The sequence below is a fragment of the Gavialis gangeticus genome, unplaced genomic scaffold (assembly GCF_001723915.1).
Source record: "Gavialis gangeticus isolate Ggan-Ray unplaced genomic scaffold, GavGan_comp1, whole genome shotgun sequence".
In the NCBI taxonomy this organism is placed as follows: domain Eukaryota; kingdom Metazoa; phylum Chordata; order Crocodylia; family Gavialidae; genus Gavialis; species Gavialis gangeticus.
This window is the reverse complement of record NW_017728993.1, coordinates 78,902,501-78,910,708: the sequence shown is the minus strand read 5'-3', so window position 1 is coordinate 78,910,708 and position 8,208 is coordinate 78,902,501. Positions and strand designations below refer to the sequence as shown.

General features: G+C 42.6%; 1 long non-coding RNA gene across 2 annotated transcripts in view; it reads right to left on the bottom strand.

The window, feature by feature from the left end:
• The window catches only part of LOC109287095, a 37,056-nt gene extending 29,533 nt beyond the window's left edge, over nucleotides 1-7,523 (bottom strand). The window contains exons 1-3 of one of the 2 annotated variants that reach the window (XR_002094764.1): nucleotides 7,433-7,523; nucleotides 7,227-7,287; nucleotides 5,987-6,621 (exon numbers count right to left, since the gene is read on the bottom strand). This is a non-coding gene — a long non-coding RNA (uncharacterized LOC109287095). Of the gene's footprint in view, nucleotides 1-5,986; nucleotides 6,622-7,226; nucleotides 7,288-7,432 lie in introns of those variants that run through there. The other variant, XR_002094765.1, reaches the window with a different exon arrangement.
• Nucleotides 7,524-8,208: the final 685 nt, after the last annotated feature.

Sequence of the window (8,208 nt, the reverse complement as noted above, 5' to 3'; positions counted from 1 at the left end):
AAAAAAAAAAAAAAAGCTCTGGACCCACTGACTGCTGCAGCAGCCTCAGGTTTTCTGAGGCCTCATGGCAGAGCTACCCATGCAGCATGGGGCAGTGGGGGGCAGCAGGGATTGTTCCCCCACCAGGCAGCAGCCAGTGAGTTTGGGGCTTTTTTTTTTTTTAAGAACCCAGAGCTGGGGCCAGGCAGGGGATGCGGGCTCATGACAGAGGCCCCCCACGCAGCATTGGGCAGTGGGGATCCCCCCTGCCTTGCAGGACCTGGTGAGATTGGGGCTTTTTTTTCTTTTCTTTTCTTTTTTTTAAAGAGCAGGGAGCTGGGACCAGGCAGGGCAGCCATTGACAGGCCTGGGAGACCAGGCGGGGGAATGGGGCCTGTTCGATTTGGAGATTCAGCCAAATCTATTCGGGACAGTGGTTTGAATCACTGCCATATATCTTATTCTGATGGGCTGCATGAAGCAATTTTCATCGTAGGTTCCCATCATAATTTTTCACACTAGGGGAGGGTGTTGGAGCTTGTTTCAGCCTCTCCGCATGCCAGCATGATATTGCAATGCTTCAAAGCCTGGTGCTTGTTCACTCCTCAGGAAGCAAGTTCCTTTTTTTCTTTTTTTCTTTTTTTAAGGGACACACACATTTCCCATCAGCATATTAGCCTTTTGGCTAAGATGAAGCATTTTTGTCCCCAAGAGGCAGGAGTCAGGGCTGGTTCTGGCCCTCCTGGTGCCAGCCTGGTGCTAATTCCCTGTGGAGGGAACATCAACCCCGGGTTTTTTGTGTTTTTTGTTTTATAAGGGCCAAAATACATGTTTGCCCAATATAGGCCTTGTGTTTTACAGACATGCCCAGTGTTGGCTGCATTTAATCAACTTCACAGTTGGTTTCTATTACTGAACAAATGCTGCTTTTGGCAGCAGTTCAAGGATAGACAATGTATTTGTTGAGGTTTCCTTGTATGTGAATATAAGACAAGGAGTTTTCTTCCCTATGCTGCCTGGAGAAAAAAAACAAACCTTTGTCTTGTATTTGATAAATATGGAATCTAAAATTGCTGAGTATGAGGCAGCTCCCACTCAAGTCAATGGGAGCTATATAATATTCCACAGTATTAAGAAACCAGGCTACCTACTTAGGCCCTTGAGATAGAGATTAAGGGTACTTTTACACATGGTCCAGGGGTGGGGTGGGTGGCACTTTAATTAGAGTGGCTTCAATAGCCACTCTAATTAAAGCACTACCTCAGCTCCTGTGTCAGCATTCCTGCACTTAAAAATGGTGGTGAGGGTGCTTGAACTAAAGCTCATCAAATGAACTTTAATTCAAGTGACCCCACTGCCATTTTTAAGCATAGAGACACTGATACACGAGATGCAGAAGGCTGCTGGAGTACAGCAATTGCCATGCTCCAGCAGACTTGATTAAGCGGGTCTGCTTTGACACGGTGGAACACCAGCACATCAAAACAGTCTCCACGCTCACATATAGGCACCCTAAAAGCCTAATTTTATTCTCACTCATTTGAAAATCATGCCCGATGCATTTGTAACTTTCATGCAAGGTCCCCTAGTAAAAAATATTTATTTATCTAGAACAGTTAGCCACCTGAATCAAAAAAATCTAAGGGTGCTATTTATTTTCAAGATATTAACTTTTTTGCATTCCAAAGCAAGAATGATTTTTTTTAGTATGGTTTGTTATAACAATCAATAAGATGCTGAAGCTGACTTTGGAATTCACTATACAAGTGTCCACAATAAACAAAGGTAGTAATGAATCAGTGGCTGAATGCAGGAGGCAAGGATTTCTTAGGATGATAGCTTTTATTGGATCAACTGCATAGCTGGGACAGTTAGACAAGCTTTTGAATGCAAGACATTCTTCATCAGGTCTTTCATGTCTTGCATTTGAAAGCTTACCTAACTCTGTCCCAGCTTTGCAGCTGGCTCAGAAAAAGGTATTGTCACCCTAAGAAACCCTTGCTTCTTGAACAGTTTCTGGACTGTCACAGCTACAACATCACTCTAACACTACCATCAGTGACTGAAATCAGTTTACAATGAGCTAGCAGAGGTTGGGTATTTGCATATAGAACAGTAACTGAAAGTGATGCTCTAAGAGTCTAAATCAGGGGTCAGCAATGTTTTTTGGGCAGAGTGGCAAAAAAACTCACACCCAGATCTTGTAAGATATTGGCATGCCAAGGGCAGATAGCAGGAGAGCCACAAGGAGCCCAATCCTTGTTATAGCAATGGAGTCCACCCCCTTCCCTGCTGTCCACCCTAAGGCCCATGTGCCAAACAAACTGTCTTCATGTGCCATGCTCTGGCACCCATGCTGGGCATTGCCTACCTCTGGGCTACATGGTTTAGTGTGATATTTCTGTTAATTTTGTTCACATTGTTGTTATAATACAGTGGGTACATCAACGTGTTCATTAATGCGCCTTTGCTACTGCACATTAAGTTTAGCACCACTCAGGTATTACATAAGGGCACATTAACTTGTGCTAATGTGTAGTAGCAAAGGCAAAAGATTTTTTGTGACACCTAATGAGCAGTAGACTAATTCAACTGCACATTAATGCATTATCATGCTTTTTTGTTGTGATGTGCTAATGCACAGTAGAAGAGGTTATTGTGCATTATGGCATCTCATGTAGTTGTACCCAGTATAACTTAGCTTACGGCCTTAGCCTGCGCACAGAGGAGAAGGGAGTTAAGTACCAGGACTGGCTACAGGATAAACTAAATGGACCTTTAGCAACATCATTATTGAATGGCTGTGCTGGCATATCAACAGAAGTAAGGTGGTTAACACTCAGAAGGTGTTGAGGCAAGATGACAAAAGGAGAACAGGCTGGGAAACAGCATAGCAGGTCTGGGGACAGAAGAGTCTAGGGGGCTGAAAGAAATTAGAAGAGCTGTGGGGAGCTGGAAAAGACTGGAAAGGAACCACTAAATATTTCTGGAGGTGCTTAGGACTGTGTAAGCTAGATTGGGGATGGAAGAACTGCTTAACCCCTTTGGAAGGGACATGAACCTCTGGTGAGCTGTTCTTTGCCTCAGTAATGCCTTTACCAAAGATACCGTCTGCTGTGCTGCCTGGATCTGTAGGTTGCACTGGGTCACCCCAAGGTGACCTCTTCAGGAATGAAACTGGATGCTTGCTCTTTAAATTAGAGCCACAGCAAACCAGGGAGGGTAATGGACTGTAAGGCTAGGGTCCCCCTTAGGGTATTCTCAGACCATAGAAGGGTCCAGTGGTCCTGAGCAAACATCTCTGTGGAGTGCACACTCAGTGACAAACGCACACTTCCTCCAATATGGATGGAAATTGATGTTGTTCATATGTAAAGCTGTTTGGGGTACCTTCACTTTTAAGATATCTGAAAATATGGAATGTAAAGGTAACTCTCAATTTTATCATGGCTTGCAGATTATTTTTTTACTATGGTTTCCTATTTTAAATATTTTTCTTTAAAGTTATCAAGACATATGTACATCCTTACTACCACCTCAATGCTATTTTGGTCTTGGAATTACAGCACTTGTTTCCAAAGTATTAACACAGTTATAGTACCCATTATTTATTTGCCCAGAGATCCAAGCCCACTGTCTATGAAATCTATGAAACTACATCCTCTACACTGTCAAAAATAGATCCTGTTTGAAATCAAATTGTAATCCTAGCATATGAACGAGGAGCAAATCCAAATTGTTCTTGTAGACACCAAACAGGACTTGCATAGAATTTAGGTGCTACTCCAGTAGCTAAGAAAACTACTTGGGAACCTCAATTTGACCAAAAAGTTCTTATGTACCTAGATTTTCTTTGAAACAACTAGGATGCTAACTCTTACCTTAAGCCCATTACTATCCAGTTCACCACTAAGACATGTCAAAAATCAATTTAAGCCCTGATTCACAACGCACCCAGTTCATACTCAGGAAACTGAATTCAGTACTAAGTGCTGCATGCACAGTCACTTTCACTCCCACAAGCAGCCAGTCGGTGTAAGAGTGGTGCCACCCACCACCTGCACAATAACTTTGTGATTTCAACATTCACCCAGGAAGTGGGAGACCTAAGTCCTCGGGTCTTCTTAGACCACAAGCATTTTGGAGCAGTAATAATTTATCTGAGCTATATGGATGAGCTTTCAAGCCAGGGGGCATTAGAGAACCTCTCCTTCAGCCACCCCTGCTCTTGGGGGTGCCCAGAGCCATGGGAGTATTCTTGCTGTGGGAGAATGGCAAGATGGTGGGTGGAGACAGTCAGCTGATTGGTGGGACCCAGGCAGGGGGAGGTCATTCTACACATTGGGAACCCTCCCAGTTCCTGCTATGGGAGAACAGCCCACTGTATGTGATACAACAACTTGCCTCCCCCTATACTGCTCTGTGCCAAACCACAGCAGAGGCATTCTCCAGCAGCGAGAACACATTTTGGGAGAGTTCCCTAGACAGGGTATCAAGGAGCCAGTGCTCTCCCTCCTCGCCCCCCTTAAAGACAGGTTGTAGGAAATTGGGGCAAGTCATCTGAGAGTCAGGCAAAGTTAAGAAACTGCATTCATAGCAAGCCAGGAGTCAAGGCTGGAGTCATGGTAAGCCAGGAGTTGAGATCAGAGGTCCAGGTAAGCCAGCTACCCAAGTCAAAGTCAGGGCATGTCAGGAGTCCAAGTTGAAGCCTGGGTGCAATAGGAGTTGAAGCCAGAAGTTCTGGTAAGCAAGTCAAGGAGCAGTAGAGATGTCAGTAGCTGGACAGTATTTTTGTCTGGGGCCTGCTGGGTACAGCCTGTTTTCTGTGGCCTCAGAGGGCTGGTTGCCCTTATTTTCCAAATAGCCTAGGACACTGATTCAAGCTTGTTATAGTCAGGGGCTGATTCCCTGATATATTATAATTAGATTGGAACCAGCTGGGCTCTTATGTTAGTTCACTGCACACTCTCAGAGGGAGGCAGGGAGAGCAGAAGACCATGGGATATTGGGTGTACACCCAAAAGAAGTGCACAGCTTTTCAAATTAGATTGAGAGAAGGAAAATCTTCCCAATAGGTATGCAAACCAACTTCATTGCAAAAGAGCAAAGTTGCATTCTGCCAGAAATCTCTTTAAGGCTGTATGCTCTCTTTGCATGTCAGGAGTAAAGTTTTTCTCCTAGCACAAATAGAATACAAGTTCAAGGCCTTAGCCTAAGGAGGCTTGAAGCTATATCTTCCATTTCCCAGGAGAGTGCCAACTCACCAAGCTATGAAATATGGGGGAACAAACATAAGCATTTTCAGGACTCTTTCTACATTTTACATTTATCTGTCAAAAAAACTGTAGTAACTCTGGCAACATGTACTGGTACACAGAATCCCACCACCACCACCCTTCCCTTACTACCAGCAACCCCATCTGAGAGTGAAAGTGGTGATGGGTACTGCATTTTGTACTAAATTTATTGTAACTGGTATGAGTTCAGCACCTCCCTTCAAGGCATGCTGGATCCTGAGAGGATAGGAGGCACCAGGTGTGCAGCCCCAAATCAGGTGCCTAAACTTCAGGGATGGCTGGGAGATCAGACATACTCTATTGAGGAACTGTAGGCATCTCCAGGTTCAATGCCTAGATACTCTGGGTTACCCTTTGGAGGCACTTAATTCTCCCTTTTTACTGTATAGGAGCTGTAGAAGCTTAACTCTGTTTGGATCACCACCTTGGGGTAAATGGCCTAATTTGTAACTTCTTTGAGAATGATCCCAGGTTGGCTCAAAAAGACCACAAATCAACACAATAATCAAACTGCTTGGAGAGCTGAGAACAGGATGATAATAAAACTGTCACACCCTTTAGAAAAAGCACATCACCACACAGCAAAGAAAATCCCAGCCTCATTTCACTTTTAAAACTTAAAATATTTAATAGTTTTGATCTTAAAATTTCATTTTGAAATTAAAAATAGCTCTTCCTTTCCCCCACAAAATGTTAAAAAAAATATTGAAGTGCTATTAGAAAAAAAATGTCATTTGCTTAAAAAGTCATCAACATTTGCATTCTCATTGGAAAAGACATTTTGACGGAAAATTTCTGATCCAAATTATTAGGATTCTTGTCCTTACAAACTTACTCTGCTATTATATCTGCAGTATATTCCTCCATGGCTTAGTGAAGTGAGGCCAGGCCTGGCAAAATCGTGGCTGCATTCATGGCTGGCCCTTGCCTGTAAGTTCCCTGTCTGTAAAGCTCCTGGTCCCCTTCTCATTTCCACGCCTTGCACACCCATGCAGAGTGCTGGCCATAGTCTGTCCTTCAGACTGCAGAGACATCCGCATGGAGATCTTAAGCCATGTATTCCCCCCACCAAGACATCAGCTATAATCCAGCTAACGGTTTCAAGTCCCATGGCTTCAGCATGAAGTTATTAAATCACAGCCTCTATCACAGAAACTCTCCAGGTACTGAAGTCACAGTTTGATATCAGAGCATAGGAAAGTTTGCAGAGTTACATCTATTGGAAGACTTGTGTGCTTATAGTTTGTTTTAATAGACTCTTGATACTTTTGGAGTGAACTTCTAGGCGAGTGAAAGAAGGATTTTCCATTTTGTGAGAAATTCTGCAATTTTGATTTAATTTTTCCTGAAAGCGAGAAATAGTTATAATAGTTTTAATTTCCTGGAAAATGAAATTTTGAAAAAAAAATTTAATGTTATCATACATCTCTTTAATAAATGACTATCTTCACCTGGCTGCAATATCTGTTCCCTACTGTTCTACTGCCACTGCTAGTCAATTTGAAAAACACGACAAAGGATGAGGAGTTAGTAGCATAGCCTTTTGTTCCATCTCCATCACACCAGCTAGTGGCATGCACCTGTGGTTATGCTCTGCAAAGGGGGGAGCTCCAAACAGTTGATACTTCCCTTTGCTACCCTAGGAGAAATGTATTAGGGCAGCACCCTCACAACAAAATGTTACTAACCATGAACCATTAGTAGGCAGAGACTGATGAGGTATGGAGTATAATGCACTCAAAACACGTGTTTAGTAGACAGACTGTAAAAGCAACTAGAAAAAAATATATATTGTCTTTGAACATGAATAGGTTCATTTATGTTGTGAGTCACTGATTGTTTTGAGTCACTTTTCTGAAAGAAAGGCAAATTCACACCCTCATGAAGAAACCTATGTAATGTCATTAGGATTTGTAACCTTAAGGATGGCATACTATATACTTAACCTACTGCCAAAGGTAGGTTTCACATGGGTCTTCAGCTTGCTAGTAACAAGCCTCACAGAAACCGCCTAGGGAGGGGAAAAGACAGTTATTTTTTTTTCTCTGTACACTTCAATGCAACTAAAATGTGTCTAGCGGAAATCAGTTACAGTAAAGTATTAGGTTTCTGAATCTCTTATCACTACTTCCCCTCCCACCTTTTAGTTCACATACCTACAAACACAACGTTCTGTGCTGCTGTTCCCGAGAGCACCAGTGCAGTCTCTTCTTAGTTCTTCAATAACATCGGTGCTGTAATTGAACTGCAATGTAACAGAACTGAGAGTCAAACAGGATGCTTCTCTAAAGCTGTAACTTTAGCTACATTAACTATAAATTCTGCATAGGAATGGATGTCCTGGATCTTTGTGGGGCTATAAGTTCTGTGTCTCTGTGTGTGTGTGTGTACGCATGCACATGTGTGCGTGCACATACACCCTTATACATCAGGCCATGCAAAGTTCATATAGATTAAAAGAAAAACTTACTGACTTATTATGAAAGCCGCCTCAATCACACATAGTCTGAACACCACTTGTTATAACAGCAGTTACTTGTCCTATAGTAAAACAAAGTATTGTTGATTCTTTTACGTTTTCTCATTTTTCAGTAACTGAAAATATCAAGGCACACAAAGGACACTACACACAAAGGAACCAGGCCTTCCCCATTTGTCATAGAATCTATTCCGCTTCTGTCTATTTGGGTTCACAGAAATAGGACTGTGACAATGGGAAACAAGACATCATTGCTGGGCATGCATGTGAGCTGTGGCAGTAATGGTTAGAAAAAGATATGCAAGGTGCAGCTCTAAACCTCAGGGAGCACTCAGGGAGTGACTAGATGCAGCAAAGACCATGCTTGGGTATATGTCATGCTAGAAGTAAGTAATGGTGTTTAGATACAAAACATGAACTCGCTAAACCCAAATTTTCCTTGTTTTAATGAGA